Below are 10059 nucleotides of genomic sequence, written 5' to 3'. Positions count from 1 at the left end.
CTGTTGTTGTGAGGAAGTAATCTATCCTTGAATATGTTGTGTGTGGATGTGAATAATGTGTGTATTCCCTGTCTAGTGTGTGTGTTTCTCTCCATATATCCGTGATTCCTAATTCTGTCATTTGTATATTCATATATTTGCTAATGTGTGTTCTCCATCTCTTTGTGCTTGTCGTGTCCATGTCGTAGTTCAATACCACGTTGAAGTCTCCTGTACAGATTAAAACGCCTTCCCCTTCCATTGCTATAATATCAAAGATTGTTTCAAATAGGTATTTCTCACTGTCTGGGGGTGCATATATATTCATTAATGTTACCATTTGGCCTTCCATTTTCCCCTTGGCCATTACATATCTCCCCTCTTTATCTCTCACTTCTTTAATCAATTCAAACTTCACTGCATTCTTAATCAATATAGCTACTCCTCTCCTAAGGTTCTGTTTAAAATAACTATAAAACATATTCTCGTATCCGAATCTCTTCAGTTTTTCATGTTCTTGTTGTATTAGATGTGTTTCTTGTAGAAAAATAACCTGTGCCTCCTCTTTTCAAAGCTTCGTCATCACCTTACTCCTTTTGATTGGATTATTCATTCCATTAACATTCAGCAACATCATCTTAATACCTTTAATTTGTGTCATCTTTCCATTCGAAATGATCTCCCGTTCTACCCATGTCACATAAAATAATATTTGTAGTTGTAGCCACTGCTAACTCTACTCGACTTACATTCAAATAACTATAATAAACATTTACAACATTCACAAAGTTTGACAATTCCATGGTGTCAGAGGTAATTATTTTCTTTCCTCTATCCCCTGCTGGGGGGTGGGGAGAAAAGGCTCTCCTAGAAACAAAATTCTTAGGTGTGATTATAGTCTAGATAACAAACTCTGTTGGAAGCCACATATACAATATATCAAAGGTAAATTAGCCAAATCTGTTGGCATTCTGTACAAAACAAGGGAGCTGTTAAATCAGAAATGTTTGCATATATTGTATTTTTCACTTGTGGTGCCATTGTTGTATAATCTATACAATATCTAAGGTTGTTTGCAGCACAAGGAAGTCGCTAACTGGAAGGAGGAAAAGGAGAGCGATGGAAACATGGTCTTCTCCCCTGACTTAGTCAGATAGAGAAATAAACATGCAGTCCAGACAAAAGGAACTATATTTCAACTCAACTGATTTATTTGCAAAAGGGCCAAGGGTGGATAAGGCATCAGTTTACACACAGGAATTATTCAGCATAATACATGATTGTACAGAAGGTTTGATGAGGTTAATCAAAATAGCCCATTCACAGTGGCTTCCTTACATCAAGACATTGTTGCACATAAATAGCAGTCATGTTTATGTATGAAACGAGAATGTACTAAGCCATACACATGGGCACAACCTGGTCTAAGGTAGGAATTACATGTTACTCTAGCCAACAATAATGAGTCCATGATTCTACTCACATGTATAACAGCACATTTCTCTGGTGGTGTGGTTGGAGGCTCAGCCGGACCCCCCTGGGGACGGGTAGGTGGGCTGGCCTACCAACTAACTGTTCTGCTCTCATACTTATAAGCTTAAATGACCTCACTTATTTTTAAACTGTTTTAACCAATCACAAGTACCGGTCTTCTTTTTGGGGCTGATCTGCCCCAACATGTCCTTGTTGTGTGGGGGTTGGTGTCGATGGCCCCCTCCTTTGGGCTGTGGCTTCTCATGTTTGGACAGAGGAGGGGCCTGCCTGTGGCCTCTTGATGAGTACAGAGGAGGGTGCTTTTGATGACCCCCCTCCTTTGCTGCTCAAGTCTCCTCTGAATGAATCCAATACTTTAACATTCCTTCGTGTACCAGTTTGATTTTCCAATGTACATGGTTTATGCAATGACCTATAGATCTCTCATATCATCCCAGTACAGTCATTGCTTCTAGGCTGATACCAGACATCATATAGGAGACCACACCAACCTTTATTTACCAGATAATATAACTGTGATAAATATACCAGGATTTATAACAAGAGTGAAATAACACTATTACTTTCATACTCGGGTGACATTCTAAATGGTATTCTTCTTTGTAAGTTACCTTCTACATTGATCCTATATAAAGTATACTGACTTAATAGTTCCTTGGATGTGTCAGAATTATATTTAGCCTTCTGCTAGTTAGAGTGAGCCACCATTTCGTCTGTGGGGTGCAACTTATTTACATAGTCTTTGTTGTCCCCTGATTACATTAGTGTGGGGCTTTTTATGACCTGCAACTGTTCTCCTACATACCGTTTGGGTAAGCAGTCTTATCATAAGAGGGGGTTGGTTTGGAATGGCTGTCTCTCCTACATTATGACTCTCTAATTATTCACACATATTAGTTATGAAATTCAATGTCAAATATCACCACACCATACATGTCATATTGTGTTGAGGTCTGGGGGAATGTTTATAAAACACATATAGATCCTATTATTAAACTACAGATAAGAGCTATGAGAATAATAAACAAAGCTAGTTACCTTGAATCGACAAATCCATTATTCATAAAGTCCTGCACATAAGAATTTGTAGATATGGTGTACATAAAAACCTTGGAGATCATTTTTCGTGCTAAGAGTAAGAACCTACCAGTTTGTATTCAATATCTCTTTCAACCAAGAGAAGGAAAGTATAATTTAAGAGGGTTGTGTATTCTTAAAACATGTAAAAAGGTAAGAACTAATGTAAAAGCTAGATGTGTTTCAATTTTGGGAGTTAAATTGTGGAATAGCCTTAGTAATAATAATAATAATAATAATAATAATAATAATAATAATAATAATAATAATAATAATAATAATAATAATAATAATAATAATAATAATAATAATAATAATAATAATAATAATAATAATAACTTTATTTGTATAGCACTTTTCATACAGAGGTTGCAGTTCAAAGTGCTTCACAACAGTAACAGGCATAAGCGAGCAGGGTAAGGCAAATCACAGTTCTTCAGTAATACAAATAATAAAATAGAATAGATTAGATAGCGTAAAAAAGTGCAGTTTAAAATAGGCTAAAAATAATAAAATAGAACGGACAGTAAAAAAGTGTGATAAGATTGTTCAATAAAAAATATATAACAGAGCAGTGTATCGCTCTTAGTACTTTGAGTTTCTTTACAAAGTTCTAACATACAACAGAGCATCGCTCTAACATACAACAGAGCAGTCCGTCGCTCTAACATACAACAGAGCAGTCCGTCGCTCTAACATACAACAGAGCAGTCCGTCGCTCTAACTTACTCTTACTCTTACTCACACGACAAATCTCTTAACTTTGAGTTTCTTTACAAAGAGCAGTGCATACAGAGGTTGCAGTTCAAAGTGCTTCACAACAGTAAAAAATACAGGCATAAGCGAGCATAAAAAACTAAAAATTTAAATACAAAGAGATAGGTAAGGTAAGGCAAATCACAGTTCTTCAGTAATACAAATAATAAAATAGAATAGATTAGATAGAGTAAAAAAGTGCTAAAAATAATAAAATAGAACGGACAGTAAAAGAGTGTAACAACAGAGCAGTCCGTCACTCTAACATACTCTAACATCATAGAACCGACATATGAATTTGATTGGAAGTGTATGAAAGTAGGTAGGATAAGAATAGTGCAGGTAAGGTACAATTTGTCCTGATATCCCTGATGTTTCATTGAAATGCCTGAGCAAAGAGATAGGTTTTAAGCTTTTTTAAGCTAAGTCTTTTGAAGATGTCTAGCGAGTTGGCTTCCGTGATGTTTTGGGGTAGTTTGTTCCACAGTTTTGGGGCATAGTTGATAAAGGCTGCATTACCAATCCTCTTTTGACTGTTTCTGGGAGTCTCTAGTATTCCAGTAGCTGATGATCGCAGTGTTCTTGCTGGCCTGTAATTGATTAGAGTGTTGGCGAGCTAGGTCCCTGTGACGGGTTGAAGTTGTGTACTTCTCAGGGGAGATTTAAAAAGGCCCTAAAGGATAAAATAATTCAGGAGTACAGTTTTGAGCAATACATCAAACATTTGTTTTGTTTTTTTCTTTAAAAAGAAAAAAATTAGGGCGGTTAGGTGGCGTAGCGGAGATTGCGTTCGTCACCAACCCCGGAGCTGTGAGCTGGATTCGCCTGTTCGAATCCGGCTCACAGCTCCGGGGTTGTCACCAGCTTGGCTGGCCGTTCACACTAATACAATTGGCTGAGAAGGGAGAAGCTGGTGGGGTGGGTCCGGGTCGTTGTAAACAGCGACTCCTACAGTTCGGTCGGGGCGCCTGCTAAGCGCGGATAGGACCTGAGTGGGATAGTGTGATCCTTCCACACGCTACGCCCTCTCAGGGAGGATCCGCGCTGTCAGGTGAAAAGAAGCGGTTGATTGGCTGGACGTGTGTCGGAGGAAGCACGTGATAGCCTCCACTCTCCCAGATGATCTGACTGTGGGGGGTAAGTGCGCAGCGACCAGGAAGGGGATTGGGAATTGGCATACGACTAACATTGGGATGGGAGAAAATCGGAGGAAAATGGAGGGGGAAAAATATCAACTCGCTAGACATCTTTAAAAGACAGCTTAAAACCTATCTCTTTGCTCAGGCATTTCACTGATAGATATCTGCTACCACCTAGTGGCAAGAGGAAACATCAGGGATATCCTGACACAACTTGTATTTACCTGCACTATTCTTACCCTGCCTACTCTTATACACTGCCTATCAAATTCATGTGTCGGTTATTGCACTTTTTACTTCTTACTGATGACTATTTTTAAACTGAATCATTTTAAACTATTCTTATTATTTGCTAGATCCAAATGTGAAACACTGTGATTATTTGTTCATGAATTACAGGAGTATTACTGAATAGAGAGCCTATTAGGATGCTAGATCCTAATGTGAAACACTGTGATTTGCCATATCTTGCTATGCTCGCTCATGCCTGTATTTTTTATGTCCGTTCTATTTTATAATTTTTTGACTATTTTTAAACTGAATCATTTTAAACAATTTTTACTAATTGTGTTACTGAAAACTGTAAGCGGAGAGCCTATTGGGATGCTAGATCCTAATGTGAAACACTGTGATTCTACCTGTCTATCTGATTCTACCTGTCTATCTTTTTATGCTCGCTTATGCCTGTATTTTTTACTGTTGTGAAGCACTTTGAACTGCAACCTCTGTATGAAAAGTTATTATTATTATTATTATTATTATAATAAAAAAAAAATATATATATATATCTTGCAGCATATTTTAAGTTTTTCTTTCTTATATTAATCTAATCTAATTTTGATGGGTCGCAAGACTCGCAAAGCGCTTCCGCCATTCCATTTTCATGCGGCTGCATCATTAGTTACCTTATAAGGAGCTCTGGAGGCGTTGTTTTGTATGAAAATGACCTGAACGGGGACGCGCTTTCGCGTTTGAGACATGTGCCATTCCCCAACGCAGATATCAGATCATATCACAGGTGCGAACGTTTGAGCCACTTAAGACATATTACCAGCGTGTTGAGGACTCAAAGTGACCTTGTCATTGATTCTGTCTCAGTCGGTTCCAAGATAAGTCTTCCAAGAGAACTCTTTGGAAAATATTGGGGAATGAGACCCAATGTCTATACTACTATGCCTAATTTACTACCTACTATGCTAATATGTCTATACTACTACCTACTATGCTATTATGTCTATACTACTACTACTACCTACTATGCTAATATGTCTATACTACTACCTAATATGCTAATAATCTATACTACCTACTATGCCAAATTCCAATATGTCTATACTACTATGCACTCAAGACTGTAGCACCAAGTTTCAACACTGTTTTACGAACAGTGTTACTGAGCCTTGGTAAATGGTAAAATGTGCATTTATATAGCAGCTTTTATCCAAAGCGCTTTACAATTTAGTTCCTCATATTTTACCCATTTACTCACACACTCGCACGCCGACGGAGCAGGCGACCGTGCAAGTTGCAGACCTGGTCATCAGCGACAATTAGGGGTTAAGTGACTTGCTCAAGGACGCTTCGACACACTGCCTGAGAATCGAACCGGGAACCTTCCGATTACCATACTATACTGTTCTACCTCCGGAGCCACTGTCGACCCTTAGCTGCCAGAGTTGTATACCCTTCCTGCTGACTTGTTGTACAGAACTTATAATAATTTATAATAATAATTTAGGACCTGCTCAGAGGTCATCAATTGGCACACATGCGATGCATGCATGCAATTCGTATCTGCGATTAACCCATCCCGTCGTCCTTCCCCCCCAAGGGCAGCCGGGAGCAGACAGGCGTCAACGTGAGCCGCGCCAGGGGACCAATCCAAGTGCTCCTGTCCGTCTTCGTCAAGGACGCCACAGCGTTAGCGATCTATTGTTGTGCATGTTTTTCCATTGGGTTTATCTTATCGGGGGGGGAAAAATTGTAAGTGGCTTTGGATAAAAGCGTTCAGCTAAAATGACTCAATGTAAATGAGAAAGCCTAAAGGAGACTCTATCCTAAATGTTTTGTTTCCTATATGAAGGCAAGAAGTACAACATCCCGATATGCCTGTGGCTGCAGGAGAGCTACCCCCGGACCGCTCCCATCTGCTACGTCAAGCCCACCCGAGAGATGAAGCTCGTCAGGGGCAGGCATGTCGACGGCAACGGTCAAGTCCTGCTGCCTTACCTGCAGGCGTGGAGACTTGTAAGGGAACTTTCACATGTTGTTGTTGTTGTTGTTGAGGTTGTTGTTGAGGTTGAGGACGGCCCTGGGTTAGGTGAGATAGACACCTCAGTCTGAACAGTCGTGCGACTTTCATGTGACTTTTACGTCACTCTAGGTTGACATTTGTCACAATTTCTTTTACGTCCAACTTCTATATCGTTCATTTGCTCATGCGGGTCACACTGTGTAACGTGTCTGGCTGTGTGACGTCAACTTGTCAGCATGAAAATAATAGCACCAGGATAGCTTAGCACAATAGCTTAACAGACATTGTCGCTTTTGGGATTTGGCACAAACCCATTTATTATTTACAAATTATACAATAAGGACTATGGCCATACGATGCCTGGTCGATGCCTGGCATTATTCAATATACACAACTATATTAAAACAACTACTAGCCACATCGTTACTACTATACTATCAAATTACCTACCTGGGTTCCATTCTTGTACCGGATATCCTCTCTGGTAAACAAGAATACCTTGAAGGCTCTAACAGGAGCACTATACTCTACTACGACTATGCTTGCACCTCATGGTACCAAAGCACCTCAAAGGCCCTAAAAACAAGACTACAAACATCACAAAACAAACTTGTCAGACTACTGCTTGACCTTACTCCTAGAACCCACCCCTGCCCACTTTGACAACCTAGGATGGCTTAGAGTAGACGACAGAGTACTTGCAATGGCCCTGGTCTACAAAATACACTACACCACTAAGATACCCATGTACATGTCGAAATACTTACCAAAGGTCAGTGAATTCCATGATCACAACACCAGAGGGAGTTCCACAAATCATGTTCAACCCAGATTCGGCTCAAATAAGGGACTAAACACGTTTAGCAAATTATGCCACAACAATATGGAACGCACTACCCACAGCTGTAAAATAATGTGAATCCCTGCCCTCCTTCAAAACCGCTCTCAAAGAGCACCTACGGGAGGCTGCAATTCGAAACTGTCCCCGGTAAATGTCCAACCCCCACCCAACCCCCTCCAATGTACAGTTTCTTCCCCGTCTAATGTATATTTTCTTTTATGATCTCTGTCTCTTAACCAGTACTGTATATTTGTATATCTTGTATGTCAGAAATGTCTGGTTGTAACAGTGCTGTATATCATATATGTCATAAATGAGATGATGAATTGAATTTAATTGAAAATGGGGGACCCTGATGTAAACAAGATGAAAGTCTTTCTCTGGTCTGCATCCCCTTAACAATTGTGTGTATTGAGCCGTACTGTATTGTACCCATTCTGCAATCTGTTAATAAAATGTTCAATCAATCAATCAATCGATCAATCAATCAATACAGGTTACCGCTGGTGTAGGTCATCATCTGATAGCATTAGGACAGTAACTTGGCAAACGGTTGTGGCTCTTCTAGCAGGTTGTGTCGTTTCACAGCGTAGTGCCTCAGTAACACACCGCGTGTTGTTTCTCTCTCTCTCTCTCTCCCGCCAGTCTGTCTCTAACCTGGTCGGTCTGCTGCAGGTGATGTCAGTCACGTTCGGAGAATCCCCCCCTGTGTGTATGCGAGCCCCCTCAGACCCACAACATGCTTCCTGTAAGTACCACTCAGACACGAGCAGACCCCCCCTCTCCCGCCATTCTCTTTCTCTCTCTTGTGCAACTCTTACGCACTCACGCCTATGATGTAGTAGAACTCTTTGACACACTGTTATGGTTTGTAACCAACCACAATCGCACAACACAAGACAGGTATGAGAGTAAGCCAAAACAGGGCATTTATTCAATACAAACAAAAAGCGGCACTGTCCCTTTAAGGGAGAACACAAAAATACTGGAAACAAAGAAAAAGGGAAAAATGTGGCACTGTGCCTTTAAGAGGCGAGCAGGCTAAGGGGCTTAGGCTAAAGGACAGGGCCAGGGCAAAAAGGTCAGGGCAGGAACAGGGGCACTGGAGAGGGGGAAACAGGGACAGAGGCCCGGGGAGGCGGGCTGGAGACAGGGACAGAGAAACAGGGTTAAGGCCTTGGACAGGGCGAGGGCCAGAGCTGCTTACAGGGATGGCAGGGTTCAGACGGCGGAGGCCTGGCAAGGAGATCCTCCTCGGAAGTGAAGAGACGCATCCTCCCGTGGGATAGGAAGCGATGCGCGCCGGCTTGAGCGTCTGGAGTAGGAGCGCGCCGGCTTGAAGAGACGCATCCTCCCGTGGGATAGGAAGCGATGCGCGCCGGCTTGAGCGTCTGGAGTAGGAGCGCGCCGGCTTGAAGAGACGCATCCTCCCGTGGGATAGGAAGCGATGCGCGCCGGCTTGAGCGTCTGGAGTAGGAGCGCGCCGGCTTGAAGAGACGCATCCTCCCGTGGGATAGGAAGCGATGCGCGCCGGCTTGAGCGTCTGGAGTAGGAGCGCGCCGGCTTGAAGAGACGCATCCTCCCGTGGGATAGGAAGCGATGCGCGCCGGCTTGAGCGTCTGGAGTAGGAGCGCGCCGGCTTGAAGAGACGCATCCTCCCGTGGGATAGGAAGCGATGCGCGCCGGCTTGAGCGTCTGGAGTAGGAGCGCGCCGGCTTGAAGAGACGCATCCTCCCGTGGGATAGGAAGCGATGCGCGCCGGCTTGAGCGTCTGGAGTAGGAGCGCGCCGGCTTGAAGAGACGCATCCTCCCGTGGGATAGGAAGCGATGCGCGCCGGCTTGAGCGTCTGGAGTAGGAGCGCGCCGGCTTGAAGAGACGCATCCTCCCGTGGGATAGGAAGCGATGCGCGCCAGCTTGAGCGTCTGGAGTTGGAGCGCGCCGGCTTGACGTCTGGAGTGGGACACTGGAAAACCTCCCGTAGAGGATTAGAGAGCGTAGACGGTGTCCCACTCCAGGCAAACGGCGACAGGTGGTGATGGCTGGCACCTCGTCTCACGCCGGAGACGCGGCAGGTGATGGTAACGTCCAGGACTCCATGAACACTGAACACAGAAAAGGATAAAGAGTCCAGAACAAAGAACCAGCATACAGAACATACAGAACGACCCGACGAGGACTGGAGGGGAAGTCCAGGTATTTAAAGCCCTCTGGGGCGCTAATCATAACTTATCACAGCTGTGAAAGGTAGTCCAAGGGTGGGGGCTGTTGAAGAGCAGAGGAGAGTAAAACAACGCGAGGGTGGGGGCTGGTGAGGTGAGGAGACAGGGAATTAAAGGTCCAGGGAACAGGCGAACCTCACAGTACCCCCCCCTCCACGGGAGCCACCGGGCGACCCAAAAATACAGACAGTGGGGCAGGGGACACGACAAAGCAACAAACAAAAAAAACCGGGCCATGCTAGCAGGGGAAGCTACACCTAAAGTGGGGCTAGCAGAGGGACAGGGAAGCTGCCAGGGCA

Source organism: Notolepis coatsorum (genome assembly GCF_963971535.1).
Source record: "Notolepis coatsorum genome assembly, chromosome: 18".
Classification (NCBI taxonomy): domain Eukaryota; kingdom Metazoa; phylum Chordata; class Actinopteri; order Aulopiformes; family Paralepididae; genus Notolepis; species Notolepis coatsorum.
The sequence above is the reverse complement of the archived record's forward strand: the minus strand, read 5'-3'. Positions refer to the sequence as shown.